The 10,000-nt window shown below is 45.7% G+C and overlaps 41 non-coding genes across 41 annotated transcripts in view; all 41 read right to left on the reverse strand.

Annotated features, from left to right (window-relative positions):
- TRNAV-CAC (transfer RNA valine (anticodon CAC)) overlaps position 1 on the reverse strand; it is a 73-nt gene extending 72 nt beyond the window's left edge. Inside the window, exon 1 of the tRNA in view lies at position 1. This exon is cut by the window's left edge and continues 72 nt beyond it. This is a non-coding gene — a tRNA (tRNA-Val).
- A 176-nt stretch (positions 2-177) lies between these two features.
- TRNAD-GUC (transfer RNA aspartic acid (anticodon GUC)) lies at positions 178-249 on the reverse strand. The gene has a single exon. It is a non-coding gene; the product is annotated as a tRNA-Asp (tRNA).
- Positions 250-585: 336 nt separating this feature from the next.
- Positions 586-657, reverse strand: TRNAD-GUC (transfer RNA aspartic acid (anticodon GUC)). The gene has a single exon. It is a non-coding gene; the product is annotated as a tRNA-Asp (tRNA).
- Positions 658-745: 88 nt separating this feature from the next.
- On the reverse strand, positions 746-818 carry TRNAV-CAC (transfer RNA valine (anticodon CAC)). Its single transcript has one exon. It is a non-coding gene; the product is annotated as a tRNA-Val (tRNA).
- A 176-nt stretch (positions 819-994) lies between these two features.
- On the reverse strand, positions 995-1,066 carry TRNAD-GUC (transfer RNA aspartic acid (anticodon GUC)). Its single transcript has one exon. It is a non-coding gene; the product is annotated as a tRNA-Asp (tRNA).
- Positions 1,067-1,154: 88 nt separating this feature from the next.
- TRNAV-CAC (transfer RNA valine (anticodon CAC)) lies at positions 1,155-1,227 on the reverse strand. The gene has a single exon. It is a non-coding gene; the product is annotated as a tRNA-Val (tRNA).
- Positions 1,228-1,403: 176 nt separating this feature from the next.
- Positions 1,404-1,475, reverse strand: TRNAD-GUC (transfer RNA aspartic acid (anticodon GUC)). Its single transcript has one exon. It is a non-coding gene; the product is annotated as a tRNA-Asp (tRNA).
- A 336-nt stretch (positions 1,476-1,811) lies between these two features.
- Positions 1,812-1,883, reverse strand: TRNAD-GUC (transfer RNA aspartic acid (anticodon GUC)). The gene has a single exon. It is a non-coding gene; the product is annotated as a tRNA-Asp (tRNA).
- An 88-nt stretch (positions 1,884-1,971) lies between these two features.
- TRNAV-CAC (transfer RNA valine (anticodon CAC)) lies at positions 1,972-2,044 on the reverse strand. The gene has a single exon. It is a non-coding gene; the product is annotated as a tRNA-Val (tRNA).
- Positions 2,045-2,220: 176 nt separating this feature from the next.
- On the reverse strand, positions 2,221-2,292 carry TRNAD-GUC (transfer RNA aspartic acid (anticodon GUC)). Its single transcript has one exon. It is a non-coding gene; the product is annotated as a tRNA-Asp (tRNA).
- Positions 2,293-2,629: 337 nt separating this feature from the next.
- On the reverse strand, positions 2,630-2,701 carry TRNAD-GUC (transfer RNA aspartic acid (anticodon GUC)). Its single transcript has one exon. It is a non-coding gene; the product is annotated as a tRNA-Asp (tRNA).
- Positions 2,702-2,789: 88 nt separating this feature from the next.
- On the reverse strand, positions 2,790-2,862 carry TRNAV-CAC (transfer RNA valine (anticodon CAC)). Its single transcript has one exon. It is a non-coding gene; the product is annotated as a tRNA-Val (tRNA).
- A 176-nt stretch (positions 2,863-3,038) lies between these two features.
- On the reverse strand, positions 3,039-3,110 carry TRNAD-GUC (transfer RNA aspartic acid (anticodon GUC)). The gene has a single exon. It is a non-coding gene; the product is annotated as a tRNA-Asp (tRNA).
- Positions 3,111-3,198: 88 nt separating this feature from the next.
- Positions 3,199-3,271, reverse strand: TRNAM-CAU (transfer RNA methionine (anticodon CAU)). Its single transcript has one exon. It is a non-coding gene; the product is annotated as a tRNA-Met (tRNA).
- Positions 3,272-3,447: 176 nt separating this feature from the next.
- Positions 3,448-3,519, reverse strand: TRNAD-GUC (transfer RNA aspartic acid (anticodon GUC)). The gene has a single exon. It is a non-coding gene; the product is annotated as a tRNA-Asp (tRNA).
- An 88-nt stretch (positions 3,520-3,607) lies between these two features.
- TRNAV-CAC (transfer RNA valine (anticodon CAC)) lies at positions 3,608-3,680 on the reverse strand. Its single transcript has one exon. It is a non-coding gene; the product is annotated as a tRNA-Val (tRNA).
- A 176-nt stretch (positions 3,681-3,856) lies between these two features.
- Positions 3,857-3,928, reverse strand: TRNAD-GUC (transfer RNA aspartic acid (anticodon GUC)). The gene has a single exon. It is a non-coding gene; the product is annotated as a tRNA-Asp (tRNA).
- Positions 3,929-4,016: 88 nt separating this feature from the next.
- TRNAV-CAC (transfer RNA valine (anticodon CAC)) lies at positions 4,017-4,089 on the reverse strand. The gene has a single exon. It is a non-coding gene; the product is annotated as a tRNA-Val (tRNA).
- Positions 4,090-4,265: 176 nt separating this feature from the next.
- Positions 4,266-4,337, reverse strand: TRNAD-GUC (transfer RNA aspartic acid (anticodon GUC)). Its single transcript has one exon. It is a non-coding gene; the product is annotated as a tRNA-Asp (tRNA).
- An 88-nt stretch (positions 4,338-4,425) lies between these two features.
- Positions 4,426-4,498, reverse strand: TRNAV-CAC (transfer RNA valine (anticodon CAC)). Its single transcript has one exon. It is a non-coding gene; the product is annotated as a tRNA-Val (tRNA).
- A 176-nt stretch (positions 4,499-4,674) lies between these two features.
- TRNAD-GUC (transfer RNA aspartic acid (anticodon GUC)) lies at positions 4,675-4,746 on the reverse strand. Its single transcript has one exon. It is a non-coding gene; the product is annotated as a tRNA-Asp (tRNA).
- A 336-nt stretch (positions 4,747-5,082) lies between these two features.
- Positions 5,083-5,154, reverse strand: TRNAD-GUC (transfer RNA aspartic acid (anticodon GUC)). Its single transcript has one exon. It is a non-coding gene; the product is annotated as a tRNA-Asp (tRNA).
- An 88-nt stretch (positions 5,155-5,242) lies between these two features.
- Positions 5,243-5,315, reverse strand: TRNAV-CAC (transfer RNA valine (anticodon CAC)). Its single transcript has one exon. It is a non-coding gene; the product is annotated as a tRNA-Val (tRNA).
- A 176-nt stretch (positions 5,316-5,491) lies between these two features.
- Positions 5,492-5,563, reverse strand: TRNAD-GUC (transfer RNA aspartic acid (anticodon GUC)). The gene has a single exon. It is a non-coding gene; the product is annotated as a tRNA-Asp (tRNA).
- Positions 5,564-5,651: 88 nt separating this feature from the next.
- TRNAV-CAC (transfer RNA valine (anticodon CAC)) lies at positions 5,652-5,724 on the reverse strand. Its single transcript has one exon. It is a non-coding gene; the product is annotated as a tRNA-Val (tRNA).
- Positions 5,725-5,900: 176 nt separating this feature from the next.
- Positions 5,901-5,972, reverse strand: TRNAD-GUC (transfer RNA aspartic acid (anticodon GUC)). Its single transcript has one exon. It is a non-coding gene; the product is annotated as a tRNA-Asp (tRNA).
- Positions 5,973-6,308: 336 nt separating this feature from the next.
- Positions 6,309-6,380, reverse strand: TRNAD-GUC (transfer RNA aspartic acid (anticodon GUC)). The gene has a single exon. It is a non-coding gene; the product is annotated as a tRNA-Asp (tRNA).
- An 88-nt stretch (positions 6,381-6,468) lies between these two features.
- On the reverse strand, positions 6,469-6,541 carry TRNAV-CAC (transfer RNA valine (anticodon CAC)). Its single transcript has one exon. It is a non-coding gene; the product is annotated as a tRNA-Val (tRNA).
- A 176-nt stretch (positions 6,542-6,717) lies between these two features.
- Positions 6,718-6,789, reverse strand: TRNAD-GUC (transfer RNA aspartic acid (anticodon GUC)). Its single transcript has one exon. It is a non-coding gene; the product is annotated as a tRNA-Asp (tRNA).
- An 88-nt stretch (positions 6,790-6,877) lies between these two features.
- Positions 6,878-6,950, reverse strand: TRNAV-CAC (transfer RNA valine (anticodon CAC)). Its single transcript has one exon. It is a non-coding gene; the product is annotated as a tRNA-Val (tRNA).
- A 176-nt stretch (positions 6,951-7,126) lies between these two features.
- On the reverse strand, positions 7,127-7,198 carry TRNAD-GUC (transfer RNA aspartic acid (anticodon GUC)). Its single transcript has one exon. It is a non-coding gene; the product is annotated as a tRNA-Asp (tRNA).
- Positions 7,199-7,286: 88 nt separating this feature from the next.
- TRNAV-CAC (transfer RNA valine (anticodon CAC)) lies at positions 7,287-7,359 on the reverse strand. Its single transcript has one exon. It is a non-coding gene; the product is annotated as a tRNA-Val (tRNA).
- Positions 7,360-7,943: 584 nt separating this feature from the next.
- TRNAD-GUC (transfer RNA aspartic acid (anticodon GUC)) lies at positions 7,944-8,015 on the reverse strand. The gene has a single exon. It is a non-coding gene; the product is annotated as a tRNA-Asp (tRNA).
- An 88-nt stretch (positions 8,016-8,103) lies between these two features.
- TRNAV-CAC (transfer RNA valine (anticodon CAC)) lies at positions 8,104-8,176 on the reverse strand. The gene has a single exon. It is a non-coding gene; the product is annotated as a tRNA-Val (tRNA).
- A 176-nt stretch (positions 8,177-8,352) lies between these two features.
- Positions 8,353-8,424, reverse strand: TRNAD-GUC (transfer RNA aspartic acid (anticodon GUC)). The gene has a single exon. It is a non-coding gene; the product is annotated as a tRNA-Asp (tRNA).
- An 88-nt stretch (positions 8,425-8,512) lies between these two features.
- TRNAV-CAC (transfer RNA valine (anticodon CAC)) lies at positions 8,513-8,585 on the reverse strand. Its single transcript has one exon. It is a non-coding gene; the product is annotated as a tRNA-Val (tRNA).
- A 176-nt stretch (positions 8,586-8,761) lies between these two features.
- Positions 8,762-8,833, reverse strand: TRNAD-GUC (transfer RNA aspartic acid (anticodon GUC)). The gene has a single exon. It is a non-coding gene; the product is annotated as a tRNA-Asp (tRNA).
- An 88-nt stretch (positions 8,834-8,921) lies between these two features.
- On the reverse strand, positions 8,922-8,994 carry TRNAV-CAC (transfer RNA valine (anticodon CAC)). The gene has a single exon. It is a non-coding gene; the product is annotated as a tRNA-Val (tRNA).
- Positions 8,995-9,578: 584 nt separating this feature from the next.
- TRNAD-GUC (transfer RNA aspartic acid (anticodon GUC)) lies at positions 9,579-9,650 on the reverse strand. The gene has a single exon. It is a non-coding gene; the product is annotated as a tRNA-Asp (tRNA).
- An 88-nt stretch (positions 9,651-9,738) lies between these two features.
- Positions 9,739-9,811, reverse strand: TRNAV-CAC (transfer RNA valine (anticodon CAC)). The gene has a single exon. It is a non-coding gene; the product is annotated as a tRNA-Val (tRNA).
- A 176-nt stretch (positions 9,812-9,987) lies between these two features.
- TRNAD-GUC (transfer RNA aspartic acid (anticodon GUC)) overlaps positions 9,988-10,000 on the reverse strand; it is a 72-nt gene continuing 59 nt past the window's right edge. Inside the window, exon 1 of the tRNA in view lies at positions 9,988-10,000. This exon is cut by the window's right edge and continues 59 nt beyond it. This is a non-coding gene — a tRNA (tRNA-Asp).

A 10,000-nucleotide genomic window follows, 5' to 3' on the forward strand; every position in this document is an offset into this window, starting at 1 on the left:
CGGCAATAGCCGCATTATAAACGCAGGGAAATCGTCTAGGAGATAGAATTGCAATTTACACAAGCCCCGAAACCGTGTACTTTTTTTCCAAACGCACGCTTTTGTTATTGTGATGAAACAGAATCGCTGACACCAAAATGCCTCTCTGCCATCTTTTAAAAATGCAGCTAGCTATGCCTCCCCGGCGGGGATTCGAACCCCGGTCTCCCGCGTGACAGGCGGGGATACTCACCACTATACTACCGAGGACCCGAAAGTAGCACTTTTTGAATTTTTTAAAAATTTGTAGAAAACTCCGAATATTTCGTTCTAACACAAGCCAAAAGAAAATCAGTCTGTATCTACCACGGCTCGAACTTGGGACCTTCCGCGTGTGAGGCGGACGTGATAACCACTACACCATAGATACGCCAACAGCCGGATTATAAACGGAGGAAAATCGTCTAGGAGAAAGAATTGCAATTTAACCAAGGCCCGAAACCGTGTACTTTTTTTCCAAACGGACGCTTTTGTTATCGTGATGAAACAGAATCGCTGACACCAAAATGCCTCTCTGCCATCTTTTAAAAATGCAGCTAGCTATGCCTCCCCGGCGGGGAATCGAACCCCGGTCTCCCGCGTGACAGGCGGGGATACTCACCACTATACTACCGAGGACCGGAAAGTAGCAGTTTTTTGAATTTTTTAAAAATTTGTAGAAAACTCCGAATATTTCGTTCTAACACAAGCCAAAAGGAAATCATTCTGTATCTACCAGGGCTCGAACTTGGGACCTTCCGCGTGTGAGGCGGACGTGATAACCACTACACCATAGATACGCCAATAGCCGGATTATAAACGGAGGAAAATCGTCTAGGAGATAGAATTGCAATTTAACCAAGGCCCGAAACCGTGTACTTTTTTTCCAAACGTACGCTTTTGTTATCGTGATGAAACAGAATCGCTGACACCAAAATGCCTCTCTGCCATCTTTTAAAAATGCAGCTAGCTATGCCTCCCCGGCGGGGAATCGAACCCCGGTCTCCCGCGTGACAGGCGGGGATACTCACCACTATACTACCGAGGACCGGAAAGTAGCAGTTTTTTGAATTTTTTAAAAATTTGTAGAAAACTCCGAATATTTCGTTCTAACACAAGCCAAAAGGAAATCATTCTGTATCTACCAGGGCTCGAACTTGGGACCATCCGCGTGTGAGGCGGACGTGATAACCACTACACCATAGATACGGCAATAGCCGCATTATAAACGCAGGGAAATCGTCTAGGAGATAGAATTGCAATTTACACAAGCCCCGAAACCGTGTACTTTTTTTCCAAACGCACGCTTTTGTTATTGTGATGAAACAGAATCGCTGACACCAAAATGCCTCTCTGCCATCTTTTAAAAATGCAGCTAGCTATGCCTCCCCGGCGGGGATTCGAACCCCGGTCTCCCGCGTGACAGGCGGGGATACTCACCACTATACTACCGAGGACCCGAAAGTAGCACTTTTTGAATTTTTTAAAAATTTGTAGAAAACTCCGAATATTTCGTTCTAACACAAGCCAAAAGAAAATCAGTCTGTATCTACCACGGCTCGAACTTGGGACCTTCCGCGTGTGAGGCGGACGTGATAACCACTACACCATAGATACGCCAACAGCCGGATTATAAACGGAGGAAAATCGTCTAGGAGAAAGAATTGCAATTTAACCAAGGCCCGAAACCGTGTACTTTTTTTCCAAACGGACGCTTTTGTTATCGTGATGAAACAGAATCGCTGACACCAAAATGCCTCTCTGCCATCTTTTAAAAATGCAGCTAGCTATGCCTCCCCGGCGGGGAATCGAACCCCGGTCTCCCGCGTGACAGGCGGGGATACTCACCACTATACTACCGAGGACCGGAAAGTAGCAGTTTTTTGAATTTTTTAAAAATTTGTAGAAAACTCCGAATATTTCGTTCTAACACAAGCCAAAAGGAAATCATTCTGTATCTACCAGGGCTCGAACTTGGGACCTTCCGCGTGTGAGGCGGACGTGATAACCACTACACCATAGATACGCCAATAGCCGGATTATAAACGGAGGAAAATCGTCTAGGAGATAGAATTGCAATTTAACCAAGGCCCGAAACCGTGTACTTTTTTTCCAAACGTACGCTTTTGTTATCGTGATGAAACAGAATCGCTGACACCAAAATGCCTCTCTGCCATCTTTTAAAAATGCAGCTAGCTATGCCTCCCCGGCGGGGAATCGAACCCCGGTCTCCCGCGTGACAGGCGGGGATACTCACCACTATACTACCGAGGACCGGAAAATAGCAGTTTTTTGAATTTTTTAAAAATTTGTAGAAAACTCCGAATATTTCGTTCTAACACAAGCCAAAAGGAAATCATTCTGTATCTACCAGGGCTCGGACTTGGGACCTTCCGCGTGTGAGGCGGACGTGCTAACCACTACACCATAGATACGCCAATAGCCGGATTATAAACGGAGGAAAATCGTCTAGGAGATAGAATTGCAATTTAACCAAGGCCCGAAACCGTGTACTTTTTTTCCAAACGGACGCTTTTGTTATCGTGATGAAACAGAATCGCTGACACCAAAATGCCTCTCTGCCATCTTTTAAAAATGCAGCTAGCTATGCCTCCCCGGCGGGGAATCGAACCCCGGTCTCCCGCGTGACAGGCGGGGATACTCACCACTATACTACCGAGGACCGGAAAGTAGCAGTTTTTTGAATTTTTTAAAAATTTGTAGAAAACTCCGAATATTTCGTTCTAACACAAGCCAAAAGGAAATCATTCTGTATCTACCAGGGCTCGAACTTGGGACCTTCCGCGTGTGAGGCGGACGTGATAACCACTACACCATAGATACGCCAATAGCCGGATTATAAACGCAGGAAAATCGTCTAGGAGATAGAATTGCAATTTAACCAAGGCCCGAAACCGTGTACTTTTTTTCCAAACGTACGCTTTTGTTATCGTGATGAAACAGAATCGCTGACACCAAAATGCCTCTCTGCCATCTTTTAAAAATGCAGCTAGCAATGCCTCCCCGGCGGGGAATCGAACCCCGGTCTCCCGCGTGACAGGCGGGGATACTCACCACTATACTACCGAGGACCGGAAAATAGCAGTTTTTTGAATTTTTTAAAAATTTGTAGAAAACTCCGAATATTTCGTTCTAACACAAGCCAAAAGGAAATCATTCTGTATCTACCAGGGCTCGAACTTGGGACCATCCGCGTATGAGGCGGACGTGATAACCACTACACCATAGATACGCCAATAGCCGGATTATAAACGCAGGAAAATCGTCTAGGAGATAGAATTGCAATTTAACCAAGGCCCGAAACCGTGTACTTTTTTTCCAAACGGACGCTTTTGTTATCGTGATGAAACAGAATCGCTGACACCAAAATGCCTCTCTGCTATCTTTTAAAAATGCAGCTAGCTATGCCTCCCCGGCGGGGAATCGAACCCCGGTCTCCCGCGTGACAGGCGGGGATACTCACCACTATACTACCGAGGACCGGAAAGTAGCAGTTTTTTGAATTTTTTAAAAATTTGTAGAAAACTCCGAATATTTCGTTCTAACACAAGCCAAAAGGAAATCATTCTGTATCTACCAGGGCTCGAACTTGGGACCTTCCGCGTGTGAGGCGGACGTGATAACCACTACACCATAGATACGCCAATAGCCGGATTATAAACGGAGGAAAATCGTCTAGGAGATAGAATTGCAATTTAACCAAGGCCCGAAACCGTGTACTTTTTTTCCAAACGTACGCTTTTGTTATCGTGATGAAACAGAATCGCTGACACCAAAATGCCTCTCTGCCATCTTTTAAAAATGCAGCTAGCTATGCCTCCCCGGCGGGGAATCGAACCCCGGTCTCCCGCGTGACAGGCGGGGATACTCACCACTATACTACCGAGGACCGGAAAATAGCAGTTTTTTGAATTTTTTAAAAATTTGTAGAAAACTCCGAATATTTCGTTCTAACACAAGCCAAAAGGAAATCATTCTGTATCTACCAGGGCTCGAACTTGGGACCTTCCGCGTGTGAGGCGGACGTGCTAACCACTACACCATAGATACGCCAATAGCCGGATTATAAACGGAGGAAAATCGTCTAGGAGATAGAATTGCAATTTAACCAAGGCCCGAAACCGTGTACTTTTTTTCCAAACGGACGCTTTTGTTATCGTGATGAAACAGAATCGCTGACACCAAAATGCCTCTCTGCCATCTTTTAAAAATGCAGCTAGCTATGCCTCCCCGGCGGGGAATCGAACCCCGGTCTCCCGCGTGACAGGCGGGGATACTCACCACTATACTACCGAGGACCGGAAAGTAGCAGTTTTTTGAATTTTTTAAAAATTTGTAGAAAACTCCGAATATTTCGTTCTAACACAAGCCAAAAGGAAATCATTCTGTATCTACCAGGGCTCGAACTTGGGACCATCCGCGTGTGAGGCGGACGTGATAACCACTACACCATAGATACGGCAATAGCCGCATTATAAACGCAGGGAAATCGTCTAGGAGATAGAATTGCAATTTACACAAGCCCCGAAACCGTGTACTTTTTTTCCAAACGCACGCTTTTGTTATTGTGATGAAACAGAATCGCTGACACCAAAATGCCTCTCTGCCATCTTTTAAAAATGCAGCTAGCTATGCCTCCCCGGCGGGGATTCGAACCCCGGTCTCCCGCGTGACAGGCGGGGATACTCACCACTATACTACCGAGGACCCGAAAGTAGCACTTTTTGAATTTTTTAAAAATTTGTAGAAAACTCCGAATATTTCGTTCTAACACAAGCCAAAAGAAAATCAGTCTGTATCTACCACGGCTCGAACTTGGGACCTTCCGCGTGTGAGGCGGACGTGATAACCACTACACCATAGATACGCCAACAGCCGGATTATAAACGGAGGAAAATCGTCTAGGAGAAAGAATTGCAATTTAACCAAGGCCCGAAACCGTGTACTTTTTTTCCAAACGGACGCTTTTGTTATCGTGATGAAACAGAATCGCTGACACCAAAATGCCTCTCTGCCATCTTTTAAAAATGCAGCTAGCTATGCCTCCCCGGCGGGGAATCGAACCCCGGTCTCCCGCGTGACAGGCGGGGATACTCACCACTATACTACCGAGGACCGGAAAGTAGCAGTTTTTTGAATTTTTTAAAAATTTGTAGAAAACTCCGAATATTTCGTTCTAACACAAGCCAAAAGGAAATCATTCTGTATCTACCAGGGCTCGAACTTGGGACCTTCCGCGTGTGAGGCGGACGTGATAACCACTACACCATAGATACGCCAATAGCCGGATTATAAACGGAGGAAAATCGTCTAGGAGATAGAATTGCAATTTAACCAAGGCCCGAAACCGTGTACTTTTTTTCCAAACGTACGCTTTTGTTATCGTGATGAAACAGAATCGCTGACACCAAAATGCCTCTCTGCCATCTTTTAAAAATGCAGCTAGCTATGCCTCCCCGGCGGGGAATCGAACCCCGGTCTCCCGCGTGACAGGCGGGGATACTCACCACTATACTACCGAGGACCGGAAAGTAGCAGTTTTTTGAATTTTTTAAAAATTTGTAGAAAACTCCGAATATTTCGTTCTAACACAAGCCAAAAGGAAATCATTCTGTATCTACCAGGGCTCGAACTTGGGACCATCCGCGTGTGAGGCGGACGTGATAACCACTACACCATAGATACGGCAACAGCCGCATTATAAACGCAGGGAAATCGTCTAGGAGATAGAATTGCAATTTACACAAGCCCCGAAACCGTGTACTTTTTTTCCAAACGCACGCTTTTGTTATTGTGATGAAACAGAATCGCTGACACCAAAATGCCTCTCTGCCATCTTTTAAAAATGCAGCTAGCTATGCCTCCCCGGCGGGGATTCGAACCCCGGTCTCCCGCGTGACAGGCGGGGATACTCACCACTATACTACCGAGGACCCGAAAGTAGCACTTTTTGAATTTTTTAAAAATTTGTAGAAAACTCCGAATATTTCGTTCTAACACAAGCCAAAAGAAAATCAGTCTGTATCTACCACGGCTCGAACTTGGGACCTTCCGCGTGTGAGGCGGACGTGATAACCACTACACCATAGATACGCCAACAGCCGGATTATAAACGGAGGAAAATCGTCTAGGAGAAAGAATTGCAATTTAACCAAGGCCCGAAACCGTGTACTTTTTTTCCAAACGGACGCTTTTGTTATCGTGATGAAACAGAATCGCTGACACCAAAATGCCTCTCTGCCATCTTTTAAAAATGCAGCTAGCTATGCCTCCCCGGCGGGGAATCGAACCCCGGTCTCCCGCGTGACAGGCGGGGATACTCACCACTATACTACCGAGGACCGGAAAGTAGCAGTTTTTTGAATTTTTTAAAAATTTGTAGAAAACTCCGAATATTTCGTTCTAACACAAGCCAAAAGGAAATCATTCTGTATCTACCAGGGCTCGAACTTGGGACCTTCCGCGTGTGAGGCGGACGTGATAACCACTACACCATAGATACGCCAATAGCCGGATTATAAACGGAGGAAAATCGTCTAGGAGATAGAATTGCAATTTAACCAAGGCCCGAAACCGTGTACTTTTTTTCCAAACGTACGCTTTTGTTATCGTGATGAAACAGAATCGCTGACACCAAAATGCCTCTCTGCCATCTTTTAAAAATGCAGCTAGCTATGCCTCCCCGGCGGGGAATCGAACCCCGGTCTCCCGCGTGACAGGCGGGGATACTCACCACTATACTACCGAGGACCGGAAAATAGCAGTTTTTTGAATTTTTTAAAAATTTGTAGAAAACTCCGAATATTTCGTTCTAACACAAGCCAAAAGGAAATCATTCTGTATCTACCAGGGCTCGAACTTGGGACCTTCCGCGTGTGAGGCGGACGTGCTAACCACTACACCATAGATACGCCAATAGCCGGATTATAAACGGAGGAAAATCGTCTAGGAGATAGAATTGCAATTTAACCAAGGCCCGAAACCGTGTACTTTTTTTCCAAACGGACGCTTTTGTTATCGTGATGAAACAGAATCGCTGACACCAAAATGCCTCTCTGCCATCTTTTAAAAATGCAGCTAGCTATGCCTCCCCGGCGGGGAATCGAACCCCGGTCTCCCGCGTGACAGGCGGGGATACTCACCACTATACTACCGAGGACCGGAAAGTAGCAGTTTTTTGAATTTTTTAAAAATTTGTAGAAAACTCCGAATATTTCGTTCTAACACAAGCCAAAAGGAAATCATTCTGTATCTACCAGGGCTCGAACTTGGGACCATCCGCGTGTGAGGCGGACGTGATAACCACTACACCATAGATACGGCAATAGCCGCATTATAAACGCAGGGAAATCGTCTAGGAGATAGAATTGCAATTTACACAAGCCCCGAAACCGTGTACTTTTTTTCCAAACGCACGCTTTTGTTATTGTGATGAAACAGAATCGCTGACACCAAAATGCCTCTCTGCCATCTTTTAAAAATGCAGCTAGCTATGCCTCCCCGGCGGGGATTCGAACCCCGGTCTCCTGCGTGACAGGCGGGGATACTCACCACTATACTACCGAGGACCCGAAAGTAGCACTTTTTGAATTTTTTAAAAATTTGTAGAAAACTCCGAATATTTCGTTCTAACACAAGCCAAAAGAAAATCAGTCTGTATCTACCACGGCTCGAACTTGGGACCTTCCGCGTGTGAGGCGGACGTGATAACCACTACACCATAGATACGCCAACAGCCGGATTATAAACGGAGGAAAATCGTCTAGGAGAAAGAATTGCAATTTAACCAAGGCCCGAAACCGTGTACTTTTTTTCCAAACGGACGCTTTTGTTATCGTGATGAAACAGAATCGCTGACACCAAAATGCCTCTCTGCCATCTTTTAAAAATGCAGCTAGCTATGCCTCCCCGGCGGGGAATCGAACCCCGGTCTCCCGCGTGACAGGCGGGGATACTCACCACTATACTACCGAGGACCGGAAAGTAGCAGTTTTTTGAATTTTTTAAAAATTTGTAGAAAACTCCGAATATTTCGTTCTAACACAAGCCAAAAGGAAATCATTCTGTATCTACCAGGGCTCGAACTTGGGACCTTCCGCGTGTGAGGCGGACGTGATAACCACTACACCATAGATACGCCAATAGCCGGATTATAAACGGAGGAAAATCGTCTAGGAGATAGAATTGCAATTTAACCAAGGCCCGAAACCGTGTACTTTTTTTCCAAACGTACGCTTTTGTTATCGTGATGAAACAGAATCGCTGACACCAAAATGCCTCTCTGCCATCTTTTAAAAATGCAGCTAGCTATGCCTCCCCGGCGGGGAATCGAACCCCGGTCTCCCGCGTGACAGGCGGGGATACTCACCACTATACTACCGAGGACCGGAAAATAGCAGTTTTTTGAATTTTTTAAAAATTTGTAGAAAACTCCGAATATTTCGTTCTAACACAAGCCAAAAGGAAATCATTCTGTATCTACCAGGGCTCGAACTTGGGACCTTCCGCGTGTGAGGCGGACGTGCTAACCACTACACCATAGATACGCCAATAGCCGGATTATAAACGGAGGAAAATCGTCTAGGAGATAGAATTGCAATTTAACCAAGGCCCGAAACCGTGTACTTTTTTTCCAAACGGACGCTTTTGTTATCGTGATGAAACAGAATCGCTGACACCAAAATGCCTCTCTGCCATCTTTTAAAAATGCAGCTAGCTATGCCTCCCCGGCGGGGAATCGAACCCCGGTCTCCCGCGTGACAGGCGGGGATACTCACCACTATACTACCGAGGACCGGAAAGTAGCAGTTTTTTGAATTTTTTAAAAATTTGTAGAAAACTCCGAATATTTCGTTCTAACACAAGCCAAAAGGAAATCATTCTGTATCTACCAGGGCTCGAACTTGGGACCATCCGCGTGTGAGGCGGACGTGATAACCACTACACCATAGATACGGCAATAGCCGCATTATAAACGCAGGGAAATCGTCTAGGAGATAGAATTGCAATTTACACAAGCCCCGAAACCGTGTACTTTTTTTCCAAACGCACGCTTTTGTTATTGTGATGAAACAGAATCGCTGACACCAAAATGCCTCTCTGCCATCTTTTAAAAATGCAGCTAGCTATGCCTCCCCGGCGGGGATTCGAACCCCGGTCTCCTGCGTGACAGGCGGGGATACTCACCACTATACTACCGAGGACCCGAAAGTAGCACTTTTTGAATTTTTTAAAAATTTGTAGAAAACTCCGAATATTTCGTTCTAACACAAGCCAAAAGAAAATCAGTCTGTATCTACCACGGCTCGAACTTGGGACCTTCCGCGTGTGAGGCGGACGTGATAACCACTACACCATAGATACGCCAACAGCCGGATTATAAACGGAGGAAAATCGTCTAGGAGAAAGAATTGCAATTTAACCAAGGCCCGAAACCGTGTACTTTTTTTCCAAACGGACGCTTTTGTTATCGTGATGAAACAGAATCGCTGACACCAAAATGCCTCTCTGCCATCTTTTAAAAATGCAGCTAGCTATGCCTCCCCGGCGGGGAATCGAACCCCGGTCTCCCGCGTGACAGGCGGGGATACTCACCACTATACTACCGAGGACCGGAAAGTAGCAGTTTTTTGAATTTTTTAAAAATTTGTAGAAAACTCCGAATATTTCGTTCTAACACAAGCCAAAAGGAAATCATTCTGTATCTACCAGGGCTCGAACTTGGGACCATCCGCGTGTGAGGCGGACGTGATAACCACTACACCATAGATACGCCAATAGCCGGATTATAAACGGAGGAAAATCGTCTAGGAGAAAGAATTGCAATTTAACCAAGGCCCGAAACCGTGTACTTTTTTTCCAAACGGACGCTTTTGTTATCGTGATGAAACAGAATCGCTGACACCAAAATGCCTCTCTGCCATCTTTTAAAAATGCAGCTAGCTATGCCTCCCCGGCGGGG

This window comes from Leiobunum rupestre, chromosome 6 (assembly GCF_980474605.1).
Source record: "Leiobunum rupestre chromosome 6, qqLeiRupe1.1.hap1, whole genome shotgun sequence".
Lineage (NCBI taxonomy): Eukaryota > Metazoa > Arthropoda > Arachnida > Opiliones > Sclerosomatidae > Leiobunum > Leiobunum rupestre.